We start from the raw sequence: 27,855 nt of genomic DNA on the forward strand, positions 1-27,855 counted from the left end.
ACTAATTGAAGACTGAGAGTTAGGACATGGGGTTTAGGGGGGGTGCATTTTCAGGATGGCAACCTGTAACTAGTGGAGTGCTACAGGGATCAGTGCTAGGGCCACAATTATTTACAATATATATTAATGACTTGGATGAGGGAAATGAATGTACTATCGCCAAATTTGTAGATAACACAAAAATAGGTGGGAAGACAAGTGGTGAGGATGACACAAAGAGTCTACAGAGGGATATAAACAGGTTAAGTGAGTGGGTAAAAAAGTGGCAGATAGAATATAATGTGGGAAAGTGTGAGGTTGTGCACTTTGGCAGAAAGAGTAGAGGAGCTGAATATTATTTATATGGAGAAAGACTGAAGAAAGCTGCAGCACAGAGGAATTTGGAATCCCCATGCATGAATCACAAAAAGCTAGCATACAAGTTCAGCAGGCAATAGGTAAGGCAAATGGAATGTTGGCCTTTATTTCAAAGGGAATGGAGTATAAAAATAGGGAAGTCTTGCTAAAACTATACAAGGCGCTAGTTAGACCACACCTAGAATACTGTGAACAGTTTTGGTTTATCTAAGGAAAGATATACTGGCATTGGAGACAGGCAGAGAAGGTTCACTAGGTTGATCCTGAGGATGGAGGGATTTTCTTATGAGGAGAGATTGAGTATGTTGGGCTTGTACTCATTGGAGTTTAAAAGAATGAAAGACAACCTTATTGCAACATATAAGCTTCTTAGGGGGCTTGACAGGTCAGATGCTGAGAGCTTGTTTCCCCTTGTGGGAGAGTCTAGGACCAGAGGGCATAATCTCATAGCAAGGGGGTGTCCATTTAAAACAGAGATGAGGAGGAATTTCTTCTTTCAAAGGGTAGTGAATCTTTGGAATTCTTCATTGCAGAGGGCTGTTGAGGCTGGGTCATTAAGTATATTCAAGGCTGAGATAGACAGATTTTTAATCAGTAAGGGAATCAAGGGTTATGGTGAAAAGGCAGGAAAGTGGAGTTGAGAATTATCAGATCAGCCATGATCTCATTGAATGGTGGAACAGACCTGATGAGCCGAATGGTCTACTTCTGCTCCTACATCTTATGGCCTTATATGCTAATCTATGGGGCACATCATGATGTGGTACTGACATTAGTCAATCGTGTGTGAGGTACTGTCAGGAGCAGACAGGCAACCCTTAGGGGAGATGTGCTTTCCCTGTAACTCACTATGTACATACTATGTAAATAAACTAGTTGTTAAGGAGATACCCTGATACATCAGCAGCTCTTTCTTGCTAGAATCCTGGATCAGTACATTCTACAACAGGAACTACAACACACAGCATGTGGAGGTGTGGCAAAGATTCCAGTGGGGTAGTATGCGCTGGCATGGACATTGGAGGAGTTTGTCCAGGCCAAGAGCACTATGATGACCCACCTTTTAGAATGCATGACTTCCTCTATTTAGAGATTGGTGACTGTCATGGAGGGCCAACTCCAGCAGCTCACAGATGGGATAATGGGTATATGTTCTATCCTGCACTCCATTGCCCTGGTGCCCAGAGCCAAGGCGGGAGGTGAATGAGGAGCCTGGAGTCCGAGCCAGCTCCTGGTTTCTCTCAGGAAAGCAGGGAGAGCCAGATGGCCCTGGAAGGCATCCCTCAGGGCACTTCTGATGGGGACAGGCTATCATCCACCCCTTGGCCATTGGCACAGATGCCTCCCAATGCCACAGTGACAGATGAGCCTTGTGCCATGTGCAGGAGGCTCCCACCACACCAGGGGCCTTATGGCCTCAGGCGAACAGAGGACACCCACTAAAGTCAACCCAGGTAAGGGGCTAGCAGCCTGTCTCCAGCACAGCTGGCAGCAAGGAGGGGGCAGCACACCATCATACCCGTAAGAGAATTAAAAAGACATATCAGTCACACATGGGTACACATGGGTGATTTTCATTTTCGTGAGTTAGCAGGAATGTTGATCATTTTGCAAATAAAAGATTGTCCTTTTCACATGATGCTCTGGCTGTATTCGTGCATTATCTGTGTGTTAGGAGATGGTTTTGAATTGGTTATATTAAGTGCTGTTATGGGAATTTGTGTTCATATGGGCTCCTCTGCTCTGCATTATTTGGTTACTCTACATTGCTCTTGGTAGACAGAGCCCTGGTGTTCATGGGAGGGAGGTAACAGGTGAAGGTGACAAGGGCTAAGAAGGTGTTGAGACAAATTGTTATTAGAGTCTTCCCTGGAGACAGAATCTCTTGTCCCCTGGGCATGCAGACCCTCCGGCAGACCAACTTGAATAGCTGGCTGGAAGGGCTCACTGTCCTCTTCATCAGAATCATCATCAGAGGACTGGGCTATCTCAATCAGATCCTCCTGTGCCAGTGCTTCCCCATGCCCCCCACACCCCCACCCCCCCACCCCAGAGGGCCATGTTGTGCAACGCGCAGCAGACATTCTCACGGGTGCATATTGGAGAGTGCCACCTGATCTATCCAAGCATTAGCATCGCATTTTGAGCAGACCAATGGTTTGCTCAAAGATAACTTTCGTGGATGAATGGCTTTCATTGTACCTCCTGTCAGGCTCTATCACTTACTGGTGTCATAAGCCATCCCCATCTCCCAGAAGCCAGCCATCTAAAGATTCTGGCCCGGTGAACACCCTGGCATCTGGGAGAGGCTAATTATGTATGCATCGTGACTTCTGCCAGGATAGTGTGCACACACTTTTATTATCCATTGCCTGTGGTCGCATAGAAGCTGAACATTAAGGGAAAGGAACAGGAACAGAAAATCCTTTCCTGTTGACGAATGCTCCTGACTGTCCTGAAGACACTTTAATGACTACATGTGTGCAATCTGTTATGCCTTAGACCTTTGGAAATCCGACAATGCTACCAAAGCCTCTGGTCTTTCTGCCTGGCTGATGTTGTCCTCGCTAAATGAGACAAACTCGTGCACAGCTGAACATAGCATCTATGAACATCTTGATGCACTGATGTGCCGCTGGCTGCGATATCCCACACAAGTCCCCAGATGATGCCTGGAAGGATGCTGTGCTGAAAAATATCAATGCCACTGTGACCTTCAAAGCTACAGACATTGGGTATCCACCTACACAATATGATGCAATCTCCCCAGCCAGCATGTCACAGATTGATGTGACTGTCTCCCTGGGGAGGCAGAGTCTTCTCAGGCACTGGTGCTCTGACATTTGTAGGTGCTTCCTGCTAAAAATTCATAACCACCAACCACCAATTTTGGCACCTAACCAACTTCTGTATAATGGGAGACCAGCGTGATGATGTTGGGTTCCCGGATTTTACATTTGCATGAGGCGACGGCAGTCCCAATTTCTAAACGTAAAACCCAGTCAATAGAAACATGGAAACATTTACAGCACAGAAGGAGACCATTTGGCCCATCCTGTCTGTGTTGGCTGAAAAAGATTTATCCCGTCTATTCCCACCTTCAGGCTCTTGGTCCCAAGCTCGGTAGGTTATGGCACCTCAACTACATACTCAAGTGTTTTTTAAATGGGTTGAAGGTTCCTGCCCCCAGTATCTTTTCAGGCTGCCCTGCAGCAATAACATGCTGGGAGAGGTCTTAACAAGCTGAGAGTGGGGTTTCTAACCCTCGGGGAAAAGAACAGCTGCCCTCGAGAGCTGCTGACCAATCTCATTGGCCAACAGCTGAGTGGTCCCAGCAGCCCATAATTCAGTAGTGGCCGCTTCTGGAGCTACAAGCAGTCCAGAGGAGATAGAACATGGTTGCTGGACTGAAGGATGAGTCTGGGACTTTTGGTTAGGGAGGGATCGAGGTCCCTAAGGAGTTGGGAGGCGGGGTGGTGGGGTAGATGGCAGGGGGGTGGGAGGGGAAGGGAGGAGTTGGATGGGAAGGTTCTGGAGGCTGGATGGGAAGTATAAAGAGGGGGAGGTACCATCATGGGACAGTGCCCCTGATGGGCACAGAGCACCCTGAAAGCAGGTACACCCCTTTCCTTCCTGTCTTTTAGCCTGAGTTATTGAAAAAGTGGGCTGGCCTCCTTCGATCCACTTTCCCCAGCCGCATATTATCGCGGTGGAGGCAGAAAAAGGCCCTTAACTGGCTATTAATTGGCCATGTAGTTAAGGACCTCAATAGGCCCAAAGGCAGGTGGGCTGGCTGATGCCTTACTCACCCACCGTATTATGGGGGACAGCTCAGGGGTGGGTGGCCTAGAGGTGGGCTAGCCACCTGTGTTATTTTAGGTGCCCTCCCCCCGACCTGCATATATGCCAGTGGGCAGCTTTAAAATTCCCTCCTAAATTATTCATATTTACCATGAACACTAAGGGACCCAGTACAGAGCTCAGCAGAACCCCACTGGAAATAGCCTTCCAGTCACAAAAATACCCTTCAACCATCACCCTTTGCTTCTGATCACTGAGCCAATTTTGGAACTGACTTGTCCCTTTCCCTTCAATCCCATGGGCCTTTAATTTTCTGACCAGCCTGCCATGTTGGATCTTATCAAAAGCCTTGCTAAAATCTATGTAGGCTATCCTCATCGACCTTCCTTGTTATCTCCTCAAAAAATTCAATCAAGTTCGTCAGACATGATTGTCCCTTAATAAATCCATGTTGACTGTCCTTGATTACTCCATGTCTTTCTAAATGGCGATTTATATTATCTCTCAGGATTGTTTCCATTAATTTGCCCACCATTGAGGGTCAACTGACTTGTAATTGTTCGGGCTATCCCTCTCTACCCTTTTATATAATGGGTATAAACTTAGTACCATGCCTGTAGCCAGAGAGGATTAGAAAATGAAAGTCAGAGCCTTCCTTCACTTGCTGCCCTTAGTAGTCTGAGATACATTGGTTTGGGCCTAGTTTATTTTTCCACTTTCAAGGATGCTAAATATCTTAATATTTCCTCCTTTACTATGTTTACCCCATTCAATATTTCACATTCCCACTCTTTAACTACACTATCTGCTTCACCCGGCTTTCTGTGGCAGCAGATGCAAAGTAGTCATCAAGAACCATGCCTCCACACATGTTCCCTAATTGGGTCTCTAATTGGCCCCACTCTTGTCCTTTTGTTCTTTTTGTACTTATAAAATATCTTTAGGTTTTCTTTGATTTTAATAGCCAATATTTTTCCTATGCACTGCAGCCATCAGCAAGGGAGGGGTTGCATAAATAAGTTTAATGGGTGAAGTACAGTGCCTTCGATGGTGTAAATCTTCTAGAGCGTTGCTATAGCTTCTCTCATCTAGGAAAGTTAGGAGTACTCTATCATACACCTGATAAGTACCTTGCAAGTTGTACAGACGCTTTGGAGAGTCAGGAGTAGAAGCCATAATTGCTACAGGAATGGATGAAAATGTTTAAGTGTGACATGAGAGGTTTTGTTATCAACAATACTATGCAAAATACAACTTTGTTTTTACATTATAGGAGGGCATATTTACAACATATGTATTATTCTGCCAAATAATAGAAATGATGTAGACTATGGAAAAATTGAGAAAGATCTAGTATCATTTTATGAAGCAATCATATCTCAATGGGTTGAACAAGAAAGGAAAAAAAAAGAGTAAGATTTATAATCATTTGGTGTCATTAAATCCTTGGGAAATTCTCAAGGACTTAATGGCCCATGAATTACTTTTGAAGTGTAAGCATTGTTGCTTGGTAGACAAATTCAGTAGCCAATTTGCACACAGCTTGATCCCACAACATCAGATGATAAATGACCAGTTAATCTGTCCTTGGTGGTGTTGTTTGAGGAATAAAGATTGTCGGGGACACTGAGACAACTATCAGCTCCTCTTCAGATAACATCAGAAGATATTTCCCTTTTATCTGAACAAAACTTTTGTTTAATGTTGCATCAAAACGTTGGAGCTCTGAGAGTGGTAGACTGAACTGCAGAGACAGCCTAGATGATATGCTAAAATCCTGATTGGAGTTGTGAACCCACTAGCTCTGAAACAATAAAAAAGGAAATAATACAGTGACTTTCACATCTTCAGGAAGTCCAGTACAACACTGAAGTGCCAGTGTTGATTTATGTGCTCAAGTCCTGGAATGGGGCTTGAACATAAAACCTTCACAACTTAAAGGTGAGAGTGTTACTATTAAGCCAGGCTGACAAAATAATGGGCCGAATCTTTGGAGGAATCACCATTGGATTGCCACTCCACTCCTATTTCATAACACAGCACTGGAACTCCAAATTTCTGGCCTGGACTTCTGAACCGTGCCTCTTCAGAAATGTAGAGTGTACCTGTTCTCAGAGTTCATCTTCATAGGGCAGAATCGCCGGGGGAAGCCATGTCCACTTTGTATGGCACTAGCTGCCATGTTTTGGTAAGCCTTTATTCACTAACATGGTGAAAGGCTTTGGGGCATTTAAATAGCTTTTCATTGTGTTAGTGAATGAGTGAGAGTGAGGTAGGTGGGAAGAGTAGTAGAGTTGCAGGATGGGAGGGTGGGTAGGATGCCAGCTGGATTGGATGGTAGGGTGGGTTGGCTGGTAAGTGGCAGGGTTGTGGGTGCAAAGGTTGCAGGGTGGCAGTTTGATAGGTTGCAGGGTGGTAGGTAGCAGTGTGATAAGCGGCAGGTAAGGTAGGGTGGCAGGGTGGGTAGGGAGGCAGGTGGCAAGGTGGTAGGTGGCAAGGCGATAGATGGCAGGGTAGGTAGGGTGGCAGGGTGGGTAAGGTGGTGAGATTGGGACAGGTCAAGTCTAGTTAGAGGGTCGGGGAGTCGGAGGGTTGGGGGTCATGGGGTAGTTGGAGGGGCGGAGGTTAGTCAGAGAGTTGGGGGACTCGGAGGGTTGGGTGGGACTCAGGGGGTCGGGGAAGTAAGAAAGTTGGGGAGGGAGTTGTAGGATTGGAGAGGGTGTCACAGGATCGGGGAGGGGCGGAGGATTAGCAAGTGGGTTGGAGGATCAGCGAGGGAGTTGGAGCAATGGGGAGGGGGTCGGAGGATCACGGGGGGAGTCAGAGAATCGGGGGTCGGAGTCAAGAGATCAGCGGGTTGTCAAAGGATCAGATGGAGTCAGAGGGCCAGGGGTAGTTGGAGGGTTAGGGAAGTAGGAGGTTCGTGAAAGTCGGCGGGTCGGGGGGAGTTGGAGGATTTGGAGGAGTCAGAGGGTCAGTGGAGGCAGGGTGGAAGATGTCGGTGGGTTGGGGGGAGTTCGAGGGTCTGAGGGAGTTGGAGGGCCAGGGAGGGAGTCGGAGGGTCAAGGGGGACCCAGGCATACCTAAAAATAAGGTGTCAACCTGGTGAAGCCACAACACAGGGTTACTTGCTGCCAAACAGCAAAAGCAGCAAACAGCAGACAGAGGTAAGTGATTCCAGAACCAATGGATCAGATCTAAGCTCTGCGGTCCTGCCACATCCGGTCGTGAATGATAGTGGACAATTACACAACTCACTGGAAGAGGGGGCCACACAAATATCCCCATCCTGAATGATGGAGGAGCCCAGGACATCAGTGCAAAAGATAAGGCCGATGTACTTGCAACAATCTCCAGCCAGAAATGCCAAGTGGATGATCCATCTCGGTCTCCTCCGGAGGTCCCCAGCACCACAGATACCAGTCTTCAGCCATTTCGATTCACTCCACATGATATCAAGAGACAGCTGAAGGCACTGGACACTGCAAAGGTTATGGGTTCTCACATTATTCTGGCAATAGTACTGAAGACTTGTGCTCTCGAACTTGCCAAGTACTTTCCAGTACAGCTACAACACTGGAATCTACCCGGCAATGTGGAAACTTGCCTATGTATGACCTGTACAAAAAACCAGGACAAATCCAACCCAGCCAATTACCGTCCCATCAGTCAACTCTCGATAATCAGTAAAGTAATGGAAGGGGTCATCAACAGTGTTATCAAGCAGCACTTGCTTAGCAATAACCTGCTCACTGATGCACAGTTTGGGTTCCGCCAGGACCACTCAGCTTCTGACCTCATCACAGCCTTGGTTCAAACATGGACAAAAGAGCTGAATTCCATAGGTGAGGTGAGAATGACTGCCCTTGACATCAAGGCAGCACTTGACTGAGTGTGGCATCAAGGAATCCTAGCAAAACTGGAGTCAATGGGAATCGGGGGAAAGCTCTCAACTGGTTGGAGTCATACCTAGCACAAAGGAAGATGGTTGTGGTTCTTGGAGGTCAAGCACCTCAGTTCAGGTTAGTGACCTAGGCCCTACCATCTTCAGCTGCTTCATCGATGACCTTCTTTCCATCATAAGGTCAGATTGGGCATGTTCGCTGATGATTGCACAATATTCAGCACCATTCGCAACTCCTCAGATACTGAAGCAGCTGGTGTCCAAATGCAGCAAGACCTGGACAATATCCAGGCTTGGGCTGACGAGTGGCAAGAAATATTTGGGCCACACAAGTGCCAGGCAATGGCCATCGCACCTTGATGTTCAATGGCATTACCATCACTGAATCCCCCCACTATCAACATCCCGGGGGTTACCATTGACCAGAAACTGAATTGGATTAGCCATATAAATACCATGGCTACAAGAGCAGATCAGAGGCTAGGAATGCTACAGCGAATAACTCAACTCCTGCCACCCCTAAGCCTGTCCACCATCTACAAGGCACAAGTCCAGAGCATGATGGAGTACTCCCCACTTGCCTGGATGAGTGCAGCTCCAACAACACTCAAGAAGCTGGACACCATCCAGGACAAAGCAGCCTGCTTGATTGGCACCACATCCACAAACATTCATGCCCTCCACCACCAACTAACAGTGGCAGCAGTGTGTACCACTTACATGATGCACTGCAGGAACGCACCAAGGCTCCTTAGACAGCACCTTCCAAACCCATGACCGCCACCATCGAGAAGGACGAGGGCAGCAGATGCATGGGAACAGCCCCACCTGAAAGTTCCCCTCCAAGCCACTCACCATCTGGATTTGGGAATATATCACCGTTCCTTCACTGTTGCTGGGTCAAAATCCTGGAACTCTCTTAGTGGACAGGAAATACCTGGGCAATTTTTCACATTGTCAGGTAGGTGCCAGTGTTTCATACTGGAAGTAAAAGTAGAATGTACACGTAGCCATGCACACGATCAAACTGGTCAATAAAGTTCAAAGAGAGCTGGTCGTGCTCTATGATTCATCATTCTCTACATATAATCACTATGAAGTGTCCATATAAGAAGCAAGTCAAATGCTGATTTATATTGCCAAAGCACCACCACCTGGAAGTTTCCCTCCAAGCCACTCACCAACCTGACTTGGAAATATATCGCCGTTCCTTCACTGTCGCTGTGTCAAAACCCTGGAACTCTGTCCTAACAGGACTGTGGGCATACCTACACCACATGGACTACAGCTGTTCAAGGAGGCAGCTCACCACCTTCTCACGGGCAGTTAGGGATGGGCAATAAATGCTGGCCTAGCCAGCGACACCCACACCCCATGAATGAATAAAAAACAACATTTTTCAAATTTGCCTGAAAATATAAAATGCCTGAATCAGACATTCCATTGGACATTGTACACAGTTCTAGTCACTGCAAGGCATAGGGGTAAGCCAATCAGTAAAGGTAGAAGAGAGCAGCAAACCAGACTCCTCATGATAAAGTGAAGAATTGCTGGTGATGACATGATAAATTAGGTCTCTTCAACATCTATGTGAGATACCTCAGAGGACATCTCCAACAGGCATAATAAAATAATGGGGCCATGACTTCCGTGCAGTGGCAATCCCAGGCGTGAAATGTGCAGCAGCAATTCAGAGTAAGGTAACAGGAACAGAGTGGCAATCCCAGTCGGATTGCCACTCTGTTCCTGTTACCTTACTCTGAATTGCTGCTGCACATTTCAAGCCTGAAAGTCTGACTCGGGCGGGTGAGAATAGTGCAGTGCAGCTGTTCAGGCATTTTCTCAGCTGAGTGCAGGAGAGTCGGATGAAAGGATGCTATGTTCCCTTTTTTACAGCACTAACTGCCATCAGGTTTAAAGGTTCAGCCACTTTGAGAAGCCAGGGAGAAGGGAAGTGTGTCAGGTAAGTGGGTAGGAACGGGGTGGGGAGGGTGTGGGGGCAGGTGCGGGTAGTCACTGGTGGGGGGTTGGATGGTATTTGTGGGTGCTGGGGTGTTCATTGGTGGGGTGAGGCAGTTAGGGGGTGATCGGGTAGTCGTGGGGGTTCTCGTGACCAGTTGGGGGGCTGGTTGGTGAGGGTAGTCGGAGGCTGTGGGGTGGTCAGGACGTCAGGAAGGCAGTTATAAGAACATAGGAAATAGGAGCAGGAGTAGACCATTCAGTCCCTCAAGCCTGCCCTGCCATTCAATAGGATCATGGTTGTTCTGCCCCAGGCCTCAACTCCTCTTTTGTGCCAGCTCCTCATAGCCCTCAGCTTCCCAATATTTCAAAAATCTATCTAGCTCCTCTTTAAATATTTTCAGTGATCTAGCCTCCACAACTCCCTGGGCTAGAGAATTCCAAGCATTACCTCTGAGAGAAGAAATTCCTTCACATCTCAGCTTTAAATGAGTGTTGCCTGATTCTGTAACTGTGTCCCCTAGTTCGAGATTCCCCCACTAGTGGAAACATCTTCTCAACATCTAGCTTGTCAAGCCCCCTCAGAATCTTGTACGTTTCAATAAAATCACCGCTCATTCTTCTAAACGCTAATGAATAAATATCCATTCATGAAAAGTCAACCCCTTCATCCCAAGAATCAGTCTTGTGAATCTCCTTTGAACTGCCTCCAATGCCAGCATATCCTTTCTTAAATAAGGGGACCAAAACTGTACACGATACTCCAGGTGTGGCCTCACCAACACCCTGTACAGTTGTAACGAGACTTCCCTATTTTTAAACTCCAGCCTCTGAGCAATACTGGCCAAAATTCCATTTGCCACCTTAATTACTTGCTGCATCTGCATGCTAACTTTTTGTGTTTCATGCACAAGAACACCCGGACTTTTTTGGAGTCTCTCTCCATTTAAATAATAGCCTGCCTTTTGATTTTTCCTACCAAAGTGCATGACCTCACACTTTCCTACATTAAACTCCATCTGCCAAGTTTTTGTCGACTCACTCAACCTGGCTATATCCCCTTGCAGATTCATTATGTTCTCATCACAAAATGCCCTCCTACCTATTTTTGTATTGTCAGCAAATTTGGATACATTTCACCCTGCTCCCCCTCCAAGTCATTAAAAACATAGTAAATAATTGAGGCCCTAGGACTGATCCTTGTGGCACTCCACTAGTTACATCTTTCCAACCTGAAAAAGACTCATTAATCCCAACTCTCTGCCTTTTGTGTGTTAATCAATCCTCAAACATATTAATACATTACCCCCAAAACCGTGAGCTTCTATCCTGTGCAATAACCTTTTATGTGGCACCTTATCGAATGCTTCCTGGAAATCCAAATATACTACATCTACTGGTTCCCATTTATCAATGCTATTTGTTATATCCTCAAAGAACTCTAGTGAATTTGTCAAATATGATTCCCCTTTCACAAAATCTGTTCGTTTGTGTTCAGCTTTACTAAATGGCCTGCTATTTCTTCCTTAAAAATGGACTCTAGCATTTTCCCAATGACAGATGTTAGGCTAACTGGCCTATAGTTTCCTGCTTTTTGTCTCTCTCCCTTCATGAACAGGGGCGTCACACTAGCGGTTTTCCAATACGTTGGGACCCTCCCGGAACCCAGTGAGTTCTGGAATATTTCAACTAATGCCTCCACTATCTTTGCAGCCATGGTAGAGCAGTCGGGCCTGAGTGGGCGTAGTTGGATATTTGGGAGGGTCAGGAAGACAGTTGGGGGTCCGGGGGCGTGGCTGTCAGGGGTTGGGGTTTAGACAGGAGGTCGGGAAAGCAGTCGGGGTTTGGGAAGTGGTCAGGGGTGGGGCTATTCAGGAGGGGTGGGGATTAGTTGGGAGGGTAGTTTGGTGGGTGGAGGATTAGTCAAGAACTTAGAGGGCAGTCAGGGGTAGTCAGGAATGGGGGGTAGTTGGGTGGAGTTAGTGGAGTCTAGTCTGAGGGTTGGGGTCTAATCAGGAGGTTGAGAGTATGCTCGGGGGGTGGGGGGTTGTCAGGGGGTGGGGTGTGGTTGGGGTGTGGGGAGTAGTCAGTGGGGGGGTGGGGGTGGGGGTGGCAGTTGGGGGGTCCAGTGAGGGGGTGGGGTAGTTGGGGGTCTTTTTAGTGGCTTTGGGGGTTTCAATATTATGGTTACCCAGGAGCTAGAAGTGGTTTTAATTCTTCTAACTTTTCCTGGGTAAGTGATCTTGTAAGGCAGTTAAAACCATCCCAAATCTGAAATTTGAATTGTAGTATTGGGTGGTTCCCATTGCAGGGTAATTGCCCACTGGAATTTTGAAACTTCCTGAGCAGTTGTAGTGCAATCCTTATGTGGGGACATCCATTAGTGGGGGGCGGTTTGGGGTGGAGTGGGGGGCAGTGGGGAGCAACTGGTCCCCCAGCACATCATTAGGGTATCCCTGGAGATCAGAAGTTATGGGCCAATACTTAAAAGGTGGAGCATTTGCCTCAGCTGGTAACACTCTTAATTTAGTATCGCTGAAAAAAAAGACATGTTGAAGCTTTCCATCTTGAACCCATCAGGACACTTCGCAAGAATACCAATATAAGGGGGAAAACAACAGTTTATACTGTATGTGAAGAGAGTGATGATTGGTTGGCAAGTGGACTCTGATTGACAGAGGCGTAGCCATGGAGAACTTACTTTAGGTCAGAAGAATGGTCCAGTACTTATGCACTTAATCTAAGCTAATGTTTCACTACTGATGGAATAGTGCATGTTGAAAATGATGCTGGTTAAATTGGTTAGCCCACAAAAACAGGCACAGAGATCATGATGCGTGATGAATCTGTGTCCTTTTGGTGGAATAGTCAGAATGAGAACTTTGGACTACATGCTTATTATCATGATTCCTGTGTGCAGTCAGCACTCCCCATGCTGATCATCGGCTGAATGTAGCAGCAGGGGGTCCAAGATTGTTACTGCCTAACACTTCTTAAAGTTAACCTGCACTACTTAAATCTAGCTTGCACCTCTTCAAGGGAAGGTGCATTAATGCTGCTGGAGGTGCTGAAATCATTTGGAATAGTGCTGTGTAACAATAAATGATGACCAGCTCATATGAGCATGCAGTCACCAAGGTTTTCAGTCAAAGCACGGGAAGAGGTTGAACAGATAAGAAACATCTTGTATCCCCTGGAGGGGCCGAGGCTCTCAGACAGATACACAGAAGGCAATGGCAAGAGATAGTGGAGATGGTTGATGCCAAGAGTAGAACTCCAAAAACATTGATCGATTGCCAAAAGAAGTTCAATGAGCTCACATGAGTAATCAAAGTCAATGAATGCATCTTCAATTGCCATATCCTTCCAAATGCAACACTAACCTCAGCCACTCTTCAATTAACCACACTCCATCACTCACCAACTAACAATATCAATCAATCGGAACTCATAAAGAAAGGAGAAGAAAGACCTGTGTTTACATCACACTTTTTCACTAGATGTCTCAAAGCACATTAATTAATTACTTTTTGAAGTGCAGTCACTGTTTCATGCAGGAAACACAGCAGCCAATTAGCGCACAACGAACTCTCACAAACAATGACTAGGTAATCTGTTTTATTTATGTTGACTGAGGGATCAATACTGGCCAGGGCACTGGTGATAACTCCCCTGCTCTTCTTCAAAATAGTGCCAAGGTATATGTTACACCCAATGAAGCAGGCATATGGGGCCTTTGTTTAAAGTCTCATCTGAAAGACAGCGCCTCTGATAGTATAGCACTCCCTCAGTATTGCACTGGAGTGTCTGCCTTGAATTTTTGTATTTAAACCCTGGAGTGGGACTTAAACCCAGACCTTTATGACTGAGGATCAAGAGTTCTACCAATTAAGCTACAGCTGATCCAATTCACATAGCTAGCATTCATAAGCTCCACCTCACCCTTGCACACCGAGCATTGTTGCAAGCCTCAAACCCACATCTCAAAGTTAGACAGCTATTCACCATGATGGCCACATCACCCAAACAGATTGGGTGACACTCACTGATACACTTCACTCTATCTTGAAAGAGAAGGTGACACATAATCAGAGGCAGCAAGAACCTATCAAAGGGGAGAGACATGCCTAGATGTCCTGACCCCATGGAGGAGACAGTGCTGGCCATTGTGGGAGGACTGTTGTTAAGACTGTGGATGCCTAATCCTCCTTCTCTCATCCTAATTTGCCCCCTTGTCTCAATTCTACCTGACGGAGAAGCTGCTGATGGTGTAAGAATGCACTTATTTTTTACATATAATATGGACTATACAGCACAGAAACAGGCCATTTGGACAAACCAGCCCATGCTGCTGTTTATTGTCCACTTAAGCACCTTCCCATCCTTCCTCATCTAACTCTATCTCCATCACCCTCTATTCCCTTCTCCCTCACAGGGTTAATAAGCTGCACCTTAAATGCATCTACACTATTCACCTCTACTACCCTCTCCGGTAGTGAGTTCCACATTCTCAGCACTTTCTGGGCAAAGAAGTTTCTTACTAAACATCCAATTTGATGTCTTGGGGCTGAATCTTACCTATGTCGTGTGGGCTGGAGGTGTAGCGGGCGGGGGCAGGCGCGGAGCCGATTGCTGCCCGCAATCGGCTGCGCGCCGCCATTTTACGTGGGCGGGCCAATTAAAGCCTGCCCAGCGTAATACGCATTCCATAGCGCTCAGTGCTACCTGTGCGGGCAGGGGGAGGAGGGAGAGTCGGGGCCTGCGGATGCGCGAAAGAGCGCAGCCATCCCTCTGAGGCACTGAGCTGCCTCAGGGAGATTAAGTTCATCATTAAACTACTTAAAAAAGGAAGTAAAAAATTATTTAAGCATGTCCCATCATGTGACAGTATTACATGAGCTGGCACATGTTTGTGAATTTTGCATAATTTAATTGATTATTTTATAAAACCTTCAGGGAACCTCATCCTGCCCGTGGATGGGGTTTCCTGAAGGCCTCTTGGGCTCTTTGCCTGCCCGCCAACCTTAAGGTTAGACAGGCAGCGTTGCTAACAACTTTAATTGCTTTTTTAATGACCTTAATAGGCTGTTGACAGTTTGGCGGGCGCGCAGCTGCCTCCGGTGCACACCCACCGAAAGGAATATCGAAATGGTGCGCGATGACATCAGGACGCATGCCGGACGTCATTGCGTCTTATTTTACACGTTGGCATGTTGGGCCCCCCACCCCGCATGCCGACAGCAATATTCTGCCCTTGGTTATTTTCTTTTATGGATGCCTTTAGTTTTCTACCCCACAAGTGGCACCATTCTCTCTGTGTCTACTCGATCAAAACCTTTCATAATTTTATAGACCTTATTTAGATCTCCCCTCACGTTTTCCTCTCCCCTCACCACAATCTTGTCCCCTTTTCCTTTTAGACACCCAAGAGGAGGAAGGCCAAGAAGGCAGCAAAGATGAAGATGCGCTATTCCTGTAACTCAGATACAGACACTGAATGTAATTTAAAGGATAGCATAAAGTCAGAATCTGTATGCAATGAGACACCAGATGCAAGTGCAGGCAGCCAGGACAGGGGGAAAAGAGAGCTCAGTTGTCATGATACCAGAGGTCAAAGTTCCACACTAGTTCTGCTGCAATGCTACAGAAAAAAGCTGATTGGTATAAACACCCAAATGCTTGATGCACTGGGAATCCTGCCAGTAAACCTGCACGTATTGTCAATGAGTATGATGGAACCTACCAACATTTTAGTACAGGGCTTTGTACAAAACTTGGAGCCCATCCTTCCCAACATGGCACAGATGGTCGCCTCCAGTGTTACACCTCTGGAAGCAACCATGATGCAGCTTCTGAAGGCTGACATCTCCGCTTCCATTGCATTGGAATGCTACAGCGGATGCACAGGCTGCTGGCATGCAAACTCAACTCGTTGGCCTGGAAGTTTAGACTATTGCCATCATGGATCTAAATACCAATATAAATACCAAAATACCAAAAATAATGCCTTGCCACAACACATTCTCACCTGCTCAGTGCTCCAGACCCTCCCTTCTCCCACTCCTCTTGGTTTTTCCCTAATGAGAAGGTGACACTGCAACCAACCTGCCCTTCTTATAATTATATAATGTGAGTTGCTGCTTCTCTTAGAGCAGCTGCAAGTTGAATTCTGCTTTGATCTGGTTACAACTGAAATGCATTTTACTCTTTAGCTAACTGCTTTTATGTTCCCCATTCACACCAATATTTGGAACAAGACCCCCTCACCATCTTACTTGTAACTTTCTGCTTCTCCCTCTCAAGATGCTCAATGTTTTGAGTTGTCTCACACATCTGCATATCTCCTTACAAGAATCACACACACACACAAACGGCTGGATTTCATACCCATCCGCCAGTGGGTTTGATGGAGACGGGGGCTCATTAAACCTAATGGGTGGCCAGGCTGCCACCTACCCATCTGCAATTATACCAGTGGTTGGGGCGACGTTAAGCAGCCTGCTCACCAGTGGACCAATTGTGGCCCTTAAGTGGGCAATCAATTTTCACTTCAGGCTTCATCCCACCATCACTGGGAGAGGCCCACATCAAGCAGCCATCCCGGCAGGTTCCTTTGCATGGGCTGGTGGCAGGCAAAGGGAAGCCTCTCCTTAGTGGGCCCCATGGATCCATCATATGACACCCCCACCCCAACAAGGTTTTACCCCACAACCCCACCCCTGTTGCCCTCCTCCGGTTGGCCTTTCAAAGACCAACCTCCCCAGCCCCCTCGTCCCACTCACTGGGGCCTTCCACCTGGGCACCTGGCAAGACCCCCTAACACTTAGCCCAATCCTGAACCAATACTGCACACCTCGGCCTCAAAGTGTTGGAGAACTGCCGGCCTCTAATTGGTTGGCGGCTTTTAGAGGCAGGGATTCTTGTCCCTGAGGGCCAAAAATGCTGCCTCCAGCCAATTAGCAAGGAATTGGCCATTAAATGACTGTGGGGTAGCAAGCACGCCTCCCAACACTTTAGCTGGAGGCAAGGAAACTGCGCCTTGTAAAATTTAGCCCACAAACATTCTTCCTACTGGCTCACAACAAAAGGGAGGGGATCTGAACTTGGAGAGGGGTATCTACCACTCAAGCCCTTAGTCATTTGCAGCAGGAGGCATTAGGTATTATTAGTACAGGGAGGACTGATGCATTGGTGAAAACAATACTGGAGGTCTGTTTATTTTCCCTTACCTTTTTTCTTCTCTCAGTTAGTCACACATACAGGAAAACTGCACCTGGTACTGCATAGTACTTGCTTGCTGTCCTTCATTTCTCTTCATGTCACTATCTGCTCTTCATATCTCTCCACTCTTTTCATGGTTCATCCCATGACTTGGACCACAAGAGATGGGAAAGATCACCATCAGAAAGATGCTGTTGGTTGCTCTATTCATTCCAAGCACCAGCATTGCTCTGGTTGAAGCCTGTTTATTGGCTGAACTAATCTTCACAGGCGTCCACTCCCACCCAGCCTCCTGATGGGGAGAAAATTTTCTCCCTAAAATCCCGAATTAACCTGACTCCCAGTTACACCCCTTTTAAGGCAGATTTTTAGATTTTAAACAGATCCAGCAAATTAACACAATACCCTGGGCAGTGGAATTCCAAGTGGCTTTCTCTAACTTTGGTTTCTGCAGACAGCATGTTTATGCACAAATGCTGAGGCTTCTCACACTTCTGTTAGATCTTACAACGCCTCTCCCTAACACATAGCCTCATTCTCCTGTATATATGTTTCACCCTTTTTAATAAGTAAATTCCATTGTTTCCATATGTCCTTGGAACTTTTATGATATAAATATTTTCATGTTGTTACTATTCTCATTAACCTCTTTGAAATTCAAATCCCCCTTCATCTATCTAAAAATGCAAAGTCCCTTTACACCTTACATGCTAAGACCTCAAACATGTTTACTCATTAGTATATTAAAACACTTCTACACCTTACTTCTTTTGATAACTTCAACTTGCAGTCTGCTTGGCTAGAAAAGGTAATTAAATCACACACACATAGACAGAAAAACACAACTCCCATAAACCTACTTTATAGTAAGCCAGAAAAATATTATGAAAATTATTATACTGTCATGACACATATTATGCATATTACACTTCTTTGAACCTGGCCCTAGACAGCAACTTCCAAAAGATTTGAACTTCACAAGCATCGCAAACAAAAAATCCTACATACAAATGAGAATATTTTGAACTAATAGTGAAATATTCTATTGGTGGATGACTCTTGGTTTCACTTCCAAGTTTAAAAATGGCAAAACCTTCCAGTAAATTAGCACCAACCAATTCACTTGCAGTAATGCACTATTTCTATCCACACAAGTGGGCTTTGTTAACAGAACAATGTACTTTGCACCTAGTGATAAGTATTTTCTCATTTTAAATTGAAGCTAACAACACTTACAAATGCCCAGCATGGAGCATATAAGAGGAGATAAAAGTACTGCAGATGCTGGCAATCTGAAATATAAATAGAAAATGCTGGAAATACCCAGCAAGCCAGGCAGCATCTGTGGAGGCAGAAACAGATTTAATGTTTCAGGTCCACAATATGCACGAGTTCTGACAATGGGGCACTGACCTCTGTTCTTCACTGTACAAATGCTGAGCATTTCCAACACTTTCTGTTTCGATCGTAGCAAAATTAACCCCTTTTGTCAGCCCTATAGCAGTAAGACTTCTTGTGAACCTTTCATTCCTCTTCAGCAAGAACCCAGCAGCAGCTCCCTGAGATCTGGTTTGGCAAAACATTAAACATGAATTTTAAAAAAATGCTGAGGTATGAAGGAAACAATGTCAAAACAATAAATTGATAACTAAAAAAAAGAGTAATTATGAAAAATTACCATTAAAAAGTGCCAACAGCAGAGCTAACTAATAAATCTTTTTTTCGCCTTTTCACTGAAGAATCAGAGCCAGAGACAGACAGACTATGCCCAAAGTCCTTGTGACCAGGGAAGAAGGTGAGGACTAGAGCCGAGTAGTTGGGTTTAACTGACAGCAACCTTGCATTCACTTCTGCTGATGCACACCCTGAGCTGGCCTCAGTGGAAATCATATGAAATTGGGGGCCGGAAGCAGGTTGCCTTTCAGCTTGGGATTTCCTCCTCTCCTGGCCCAGTTTGTGGATAGATTTTATTATATGTGTCCGGCTCAATCCCAGTCTCAGGGTTCTGTCTCACACTCACTCACTCACTCACTCAGTCATCTCACTCACTCACTCTCCCTCACTCACTCACCTAGGTGGTTTGGAAATTAATGTCGCTGAAGAGGAGATCAGGGCAGCTGTGAAGGTGGCAAGGCTCGCTTCCTCTCTGCCCTGTCTAACAACCCAATTGTCCTGGGCTCACTTTTGCTGCAGCCGCCACTTCTCCTGGCCTCCATGGCCTGCTCTGCCATCTTAATGTGAGGGTAGCTCCTGTATTCCTTTAGTGGATTGGCATCTGTGCAGGAGGGTGAGAGCACGGCCAAGGGTGGATTACATTACCCAGAATGCACCCTGGTTGTCAAAAAAATTGGCCACACAGACTTGGGCTCTCGCTCCAGGACAATCAGATCCCGAGTGCTAGAAGTTTATCTTTGAGTGGAGGGCCCAGCCCATAGTTGCGTGTGAGTACATTGAGGCGTGAGGCGGTCATTTGAGAGAGGGGCAGTTGCCAGTAATGCAAAGTCAAAAGCCACGATGTGAGCCCAGGCCCCCCCAAGATGGCACAGGCCCAGGTGTTTTGAACCTTGTGCTCCCCACTCTCCCGGGTCTCCATTACCTCTCACATGTCTGTGGGCTCCTTTATTCATGAATGCACTGCAGGTTGACCCACATTACAGATGCTGCCCTTTGAAACCTGCAATGACCCTGATGCACTCAGTTTGTGTTCACCTTAACTGCTACAGGGATTGCAGTGCCAGCTATGGTGATATGGGATGGTCTCGTGTGAGCTGTGAAATCTCCTCCTGCACACCTTTGAAGTACAGGTTGCTTATTTTGGTTCTGTAGACTATGAGCAATGTTAAGCCACCTGTGAGTAGCTCTCCTTCTTACTGGACCCCTGAAACTCTTCCACCCATAGCAGCTGCAGCTGATATCACCTCTTCCTGCAGCCAGTGAGAGATGGCTAAAATCTTCAGCAAAGTAAGTTCTTATCAGTGCTATCAGAGTGATTGATTTTCAAGTAATCCAAAAAACTGGCACAATGTCAGCAAAATAGTATTCCCAGACAAGCTCCTCTAACTCTCCAAACAGATACCAATAATCTGAGTCCTTGTAGGGAACTGTCACTTTTAATGTGGGAACTTGCCATGTACAAATTAGCTGCCATGATTCCAACAGTGACTACACTTCAAAAGCACTTAATTGACTGTAAAGCGCTAGGAGATGTCCTTAGTTCATGAAAAGCACTTTATAAATTGCAAGACATTCTTCTTTCCTATAATGCTGGATATGAGTGTAACCAGCTTGCTCAGCCCAGTTTTACTGGCGGACCCACACTGAGCGTTCCCAGACTAATAGGAATGAAAATAGCATTTTGAGATCTTAGCAAGGGCAGAAAGTCCCCTATTTGCACGCTTTAATGAGGTTCTGGCTGTATGTGTAGGATCATGGAATCATCAAATGGTAACAGTACAGAAGGAGGCCATTAACCCGTCATGTCCATGCTGGCTCTCTGTGGTTTGAACCATCCTGGTCCTGTGAGAGTGGGTTTGAAGGCAGGATGGGAGGAAAGTCAGAAAAAGTAGAGCCAGGTCAGCAGGACGATATGTTCGCATCTTCAAGAGATCTTCCTGGAGGCAGGTTATCATTGACAGAGGTACCACCCCTTGGCAGAGATGGGTAACCAATTTGAATAAATGATAATTAACTCCCCCTTTGTGGGCTGAGCTAGCATGTTATTGGAACCTCTCTGGCGAAGAATGGGCCACCCACTGAGGGCCAAGACCCACACTTGCTTGGAGGGGGCTTGCCAGTGACTGGAAATGAGGGCCGATGAAGCCTGCCCCCCACCCCCCCCCCCCACCCCCCCACTGCCACTGGGGCAGTAGTGATCTGCAGGTCACTACTGTGGCTGGAGGACAGCGGATTTCCCCATGACAGGTATGAGCTGGCAGCTATAACCAGAGCTCATTTTTCAAAAACTTCTAACCTCTACAGAGAACACCTTAAGATGCCACCTCTGCCAGTGGGGCTTCCATCCTTTCAAGGCTGCAGGCCCTCTGATTGGGCCTATAACCGCTGTCATGAACAGATTAATGACTATAATGTTATTGGAAATTATTTTTAAATTGGACCATTAATAGGGTCTGCGTCTTTGTGTGTGTCTGTGGGGAGAATTTTCTCCCCATTGGGCGGGCTGGTCGGGAGCGGGTGCGGGCAGGCGTGGAGCTGATCGCCACTTGCAATCGGCTGCACGCCGCCATTTTACATGAGCGGACCAATTAAGGCCCACCCATTGTGATGTGTGCCTGGTAGCGAGCGCTACCTGTTGTAGATGGGGGGAGGAGGGAGATTTGGGGCCTGTGCTGTTTCGTGCATACACGTGAATGAGCGCAGAAATCTCCCTGGGGCAGAAATCTCCCTGAGGCACATTTATTGAATTAATAAAACCTTCATGAAACCTCATCCCGCCCGTGGAACATGCAAAGGCCGCCTGGGCTGTTCACCTGCCCGTCAACCTTAAGGTTGGATGGGCAGCCCTGACAATTACTTTAATTAGTTTATCAATGGCCTAAACAGGCCTTTGACAGTTCAACGGGTGCGCAGTCGACTCCGGTGCGCGCCCACCAAACTAAAGGTCGGAGTGACGCGTGGCGACATCAGGGCGCACGCCCGATGTCACCGCGCGTCACTTTACACGTTGACGAGCGGGGCCCACCCCGTCACGCTGAATGGAAGATTCTGCTCTATATGTGTGTCTATGTGCGTGTCTGTGTGTGGCTTAATTGGATTAAAGCCAGCTAGTCTGGGTGCTTTGATGTATAGTAGTTTGAGATGTTAATTCGGTGAATTTAAAGTAAAGGGTAAAATCAATTTGCATTTGTCGAATAAACCATTTAAAAGAATGGGTAAAATCTTGCACCTAGCTGGGAGGCGCCAAGCAACATGTTTATATTACTAACAAAATTGGCAGAATGAAAGGATTATTGTTAGAATTAAAAAACCCTAGTAATACAATGGAAAATTTACACTCAAAGGGAAAGCTAGGTATATACAGAAAGGGGTTTGTGTGTATAGGTCAGAAGCATGTAAGATCTAACCAGCCTGTAAACCTAGAACTGTGTCTGCAAATGATACAAATTGAAAGGAACCTCATTTTGAATTTATAAGGTCAAATGTGCTTTGCCTGGTGTCTGTTTAAAGTCTATAGGTTACTGTTGCCTAGATGGAGATTTACCTGGGAGTGATTAATTTGGGGATTTGTTTAAAAGTTTTATGGTAGTATTTGTAGACATGTGTATATGTTTAATTTGTTGTTAAATTAATAAATGCTTAATTTAGTTCTATATAAAAAAACCTCTTGAGGCTCAGTGGTCTTATTCCTGAATTCAGAGCTGTATCTCAAACATACCAATTGAAAATATAGGTTATGACATTTGTTCAAGTTTCCTTCTGGGATTTAAACAACTCAGCCTTTACCAACTGCTGTGTCATAACACCTCAGGGACCCTCCCGCTGTCTTTAATTGAATGGTGGACCCAGAGACGGCCTCTTAATTGACAGCCTCCAGGGAGAACTTCTGAACTGACACTGTGACAGTCAGTGAGGGATCTTGAAATTGTCCCATCTCTCTGTGTTTAAAGAGCATAAGATTCTGCCTTGTAAGAGCTACTCAGCTAGTCCCATTCCCCACTTTTCCCCTTAGCCCTACAATTTTTTTCTCTTCAGATAATAATCCAATTCCTTTTTGAGTGCATGATTGAATGTGCCTCCATCACAGCAATCCAGATCCTAATGACTTGCTGTGTAAAAAAAGTTATTCCTCATTTTGCTTCTTTTGTCAATCACCTGAAATCAGGGTGCTCTAGTCCTTGATCCTCCTGCCAGTGGAAACAGTTTCTCCCTATATACTCTACGGAGAGACCCTGATCAAAAAGACAGCAAGTGAAACAACGGTGGAAATGGGCAGTATGTGATGCACCCCCATTTTCATGTTGCTATCAACCCATTCCCATCTAAAAACAGGCCTGAAAATCATTCCTGTCATCTCTTGTTACGTGACAGCATTCTTCATATGGCTCATGGGCTTCAGTTATTAAAAGTACAACTTCAGTTCTATGTTTTGCCAACTTTCTATGTTTTCTTCCTTTACTACATATACTCTGACCTTAGCAGGCCAGAACTCCAGTCATGTGTACTTAAAGATAATCACATTTGCACAACATATTCGATAGTGTTGTGCTAAGGGCAGCCTCTGAGTGTTCTTAAAACTGCTGATTTTCAAAAAAATCTTCAAATAGCACAGTGGTTGGTAATTTCTCTAAGCTGTCTCAGAATGTCTTAGTCTGCTAAAATGGCATGTAAGCAGATAAATGCTTTACCCAGTTGATGCAAAACTTCATTTGAAAAACAGGCAAAATCAAAAACATAAAGTAGAAATCCAACCCCTACTTGTTCAAAATTTGCAAACCTGTCACTCTGACTTTGACCCTCATTCACGGGTTCCAACAACCTTCCATCTTTCTTTTCCATGACATTTAACACTCCCTTCACTTGTATTTCGCTACTCCAACATTTCTTCACCCGATCTTTTGTTCCGTCAAACTGTCAACTATTATCCCAGAATCTTCCAACACAGAAGGAGGCCATTTGGCCAATTCTGCCTTGAAAGAGTTGTGCAATAAGTCCCACTCCCTTGCTCTTTGCTCACTGTCCTGCAAATGTTTCCTTTTCTGTTTTAAGTATAAGCTAAATTCCCTTTTGAAAGTTACCATAGAACCTGCCCTCACCATCCTTTCAGGTAATGTATTCCAGGTCATAATTTGTTATTTCTCCTTCCAGGATGATGTGAATTCTATTTTTATTTGACCGTGAATTAGGTATGTTCTCTGGTTTATGTCGAATTTCTGAATCTTGTACAGATAATGGCCTATGGCTTTCTTATTATTAAGTGTCACCATTATGAAAATGCAAATTAAGTTCATTGAATGTCATTACTATGAGGAAGAAAAACCTTGCCTCGTTTGCAATTTAACTTCTCTCTTGCAGAAAAATTACATTTTTGTTTTGTTGACATTGCTTCTAATATCAATGGTAAGCATAATTTTACATACAAGGGAGCTGTAAATCTGGTTTATTTCAGTGGTGTGAAGTGGACATCGGAGATGCAGAATAATAATTTGATAAATCATTTTTATTCAACTTAACACACTTTCTAATTGACATCAGGGAATTATATCAGAGTGCTGATGAGCAGTGGCTTCACATTTGAGGGGCATTTCTCTCCTGCGGTTAAGGGATTGGGAAGAAAATAAAACCTTAATTTACATAAAGGCACAGTTCTCCAGCTCTGTCTCATCTCTTTTTAAAAAAAACTTCAGTTCTTTCAAAGCCTTTATAATTATGCTCAGACCTCCTTTTTACAAAAATATTTTTTTGATCAGTTTCAATTTGGTCTCTTCCACTTTAAATCCAGCTACAACACACAAGGAGTCCAAACTTTCAAGGAGATCCCACTGTTGGAAACAGTCATTTCCCTTGGGGTTCCACCAATCTGCTGCTGGAGTTACTCAGGAAGATTGGGCAAATTCTTTAGAGAGAAGAGATTAAAGGCCATCTGCAGCTAAATTCCATTTCCTCAATCCAGATTGGTGAAAATGTTAGGAAATTGTTATCCCAGACCTAAGGGAGGGCTGGCACTACATTATTTAAACTTGAACAGTGTTGTGTTATGGCTTTAGTAATGTGTGTGACTTCCAGTTCTTTCTTGAATTGAATTGCTGTTTTTTTTTTAAATCCAAGGAGCCCCAGTATAGTAAATTGAATCATTTAAATCAAATCAAGTTAATTTGGTACCTATAAGTGTTAGGCCATGCCAATATAGCTCCCACCTAATAAAAAATAAAGGGCAAAAAGGATTATTGTGTATATAAAATGTTAATTTAACAAAACAATGATTTAGTAGAGAAACTGTATTTGGTGGAGAAACTGTATTTTTTTTGTTTTCCTTGAAAGGACATAAATAATATAATTTATATTTTCAACATATATGTGTTGTATTCCTATTGTTTATTTACTTGCTCATCAATTGTTCAGTCAAATCAGTTGGTAGTTAAGAACCTAAAAGAAAACTCTACTGCTCTTTTGGATGTAAAGTAATTTCCGTGGAGCTACATGACAGCATAAATCCTTTAGCTATAGGAAGGCTTTCTATGTGTTTTCTTGGAGCCAGTGTCACAGATCCAGGCTGGTTTAGATATATTGAGATCAAAGTGAATTGGAACAAGAACAGGAAAGACCCAAAGCATTGCATTTTCAGTGGTGGAGATAACTGTGACCCCAAGCATGAAAAGCACTATGTGGCTGTGCCACATGAGATGGAGCATGTTTTTATATTTATGAGAAAAAATTTATTTTTTGAATAGAAGCTTTAGGAAGCCTCATCCCGCTCATGGATGAGGTTTCCTAAAAAACACAAAGGCCGCTTGATCTTTTCCCCTGCCTTAAGGTTGGAAGGGCAGCATTAACAATACATCAATTACTCCCTTAATGGCCTTAATAGGCCGTTTACATATCAGCTGGCATGCAGCTGGCTCCGGCACGCACCCGTCGAACGAAATATTGCGGGATTGCGTGATGACATCGGGATGCACGCCCGAAGTCATCGTGTGCCATTTTATGCATCGGCATGTCGAGCCCACGCCCGCATGCCGACTGAAGAATTCTGCCCTGTGAATTGTTCATTAAAACTCAGTCTGCTTTATATCCTTTTTTGAGATACTCTTTGTAGACATAGGTATCCAGTTCTGCAGGTTACAATATTGGTATTGGCCCAAATCATCCAGCATTCTAAATTGTCGCGATCTGGACTGAAGTTGGGAGATGCACGCCAGGATTCTGCGCAAGTCCTGATGAACACACGTGCGCTGAAATTGCCTGGGAAGTTTAAACTTCCGATAGGCTGATTTCCACCTCCTGAGGCACTCCACGGATGTTGATGACACTGAGCTCAGTGTCAGAGGCTTTGGGCAGATATGTAGGACTTACCTGGACATTTTCCCTAGAAATGTTATGCTAGTTAATACCTGGTCTAACTCATTGATTAACCATTATAACTGAACTGAGAACTACAACGAACAGCCTCCAATCACATCCCCCAACCCAACCCAACTGCCCATTCAACCTGACAACCCCCTGACCCAACCCGGCTAACCCACCATCAAACTACCACCAACCCCCCCACTGCCTCAACCAGCAATCTGACCTGACTACCTCCTGTACACCGGCAGTGTCAAGCCTGTCATGACAAAGCTGAATATAAAACCCACAGTGGAGGAGCTTAGCAAAGCTATTGACTCACTTGCCATAGGCAAAACTTTAGGTGCTGATATGATACCACCTGAACTCATCAAGCAGGGGAAACCAGCATCCCTGCAGGGCTGGCTACAGCTTCAAAACACAGAGAGCAAAGAACAAAAGCAGCTGAGTCAGGAGGGCAGGAAGCTGAGCAGCTTGCCTCTACCTCTGCTGAAGCCACATGGAATGCACCATGTAGAATCAGTTGGAAGGGTAAGTTCAGGCAATTGTGATTCACCCCTTTACCAAGGGTATAGTCATGGGCGTTTGACAAAATTATATATTAACTTTACTTTTGTTATAACTCTTCATAAAATGTATTCATTGGCAGCACTTGCACACCTTGCCTATTATTGCATCCTAAGTGCCAACTCTCCTGTTCTCTTGTTTCATGATGAATGTCACATGACTGGACTAATGGGCAGATGTGCAATGTGGCGGGTTCCACTTATTATTTGGTCTAGTTTGAATAATTAACTTAACACTAAGCTATGAGAACATCTCTGGCACTCCTGGCAGGAATATACATGGCTGCTCTGGAGTCCCATGCGTGAATCTATCTGTGAAGTCAACCACTCTGTTGGTCTCCTCTCTGCTATACTGCACTTTTCCCCTGTGCAACTCTCCCCTGTGCACCTCTTTCCTGTGGACCCACATCCTATAGGACCGCCCTCTTGTGTACCTCCCTCCCCCGCATCTCCCTCCTATACAGCTCACTCCTGTTCACCTCTCTCCTGTGCAGCTCTCCCCTGTGCACCTACCTCCTGTGCACTTCTCTCCCATGCACCTCTCTCTTCTGCACCTCCCTCCTGTACACCTCACTCCTTTGTACCTCCCCCCTCTGCACCTCCTTCCTGTCCACCTCTCTCCTGTTCAGCTCTCCCCTGTGCAACTGTCCCCTGTGCATTCTCTCCTGTGCACCTCCCTCTTGTGCTCCTCCACCCTGTGCACTTCACTCCTGTTTACCCCTCCCCTGTGCACTTTCCCCTGTGTGTCTCCCTCCTGTGTACCTCTGTCCAGTGAACTTCTACCCTGTGCACCTCCCTCCTGTGCAACTCTTCCTTGTGCAACTCTCCCCTGTACATTTCCCTCCTGTGCACCTCACTCCTATGCACCTTCCTCCTGTGCACCTCTATTCTGCACACCTCCCTCCTGTATACCTCCCTCCTGTTCACCTCTCTCTTTTCCACCTCCCTCCCGTGCACCTCACTCCTGTGTACCTCTCTCCTGTGCACATACCTCATGTGCACCTCACTCCTGTGTACCTCCCTCCTGTG

The sequence above is a fragment of the Cetorhinus maximus genome, chromosome 4, assembly GCF_964194155.1.
Source record: "Cetorhinus maximus chromosome 4, sCetMax3.hap1.1, whole genome shotgun sequence".
Lineage (NCBI taxonomy): Eukaryota > Metazoa > Chordata > Chondrichthyes > Lamniformes > Cetorhinidae > Cetorhinus > Cetorhinus maximus.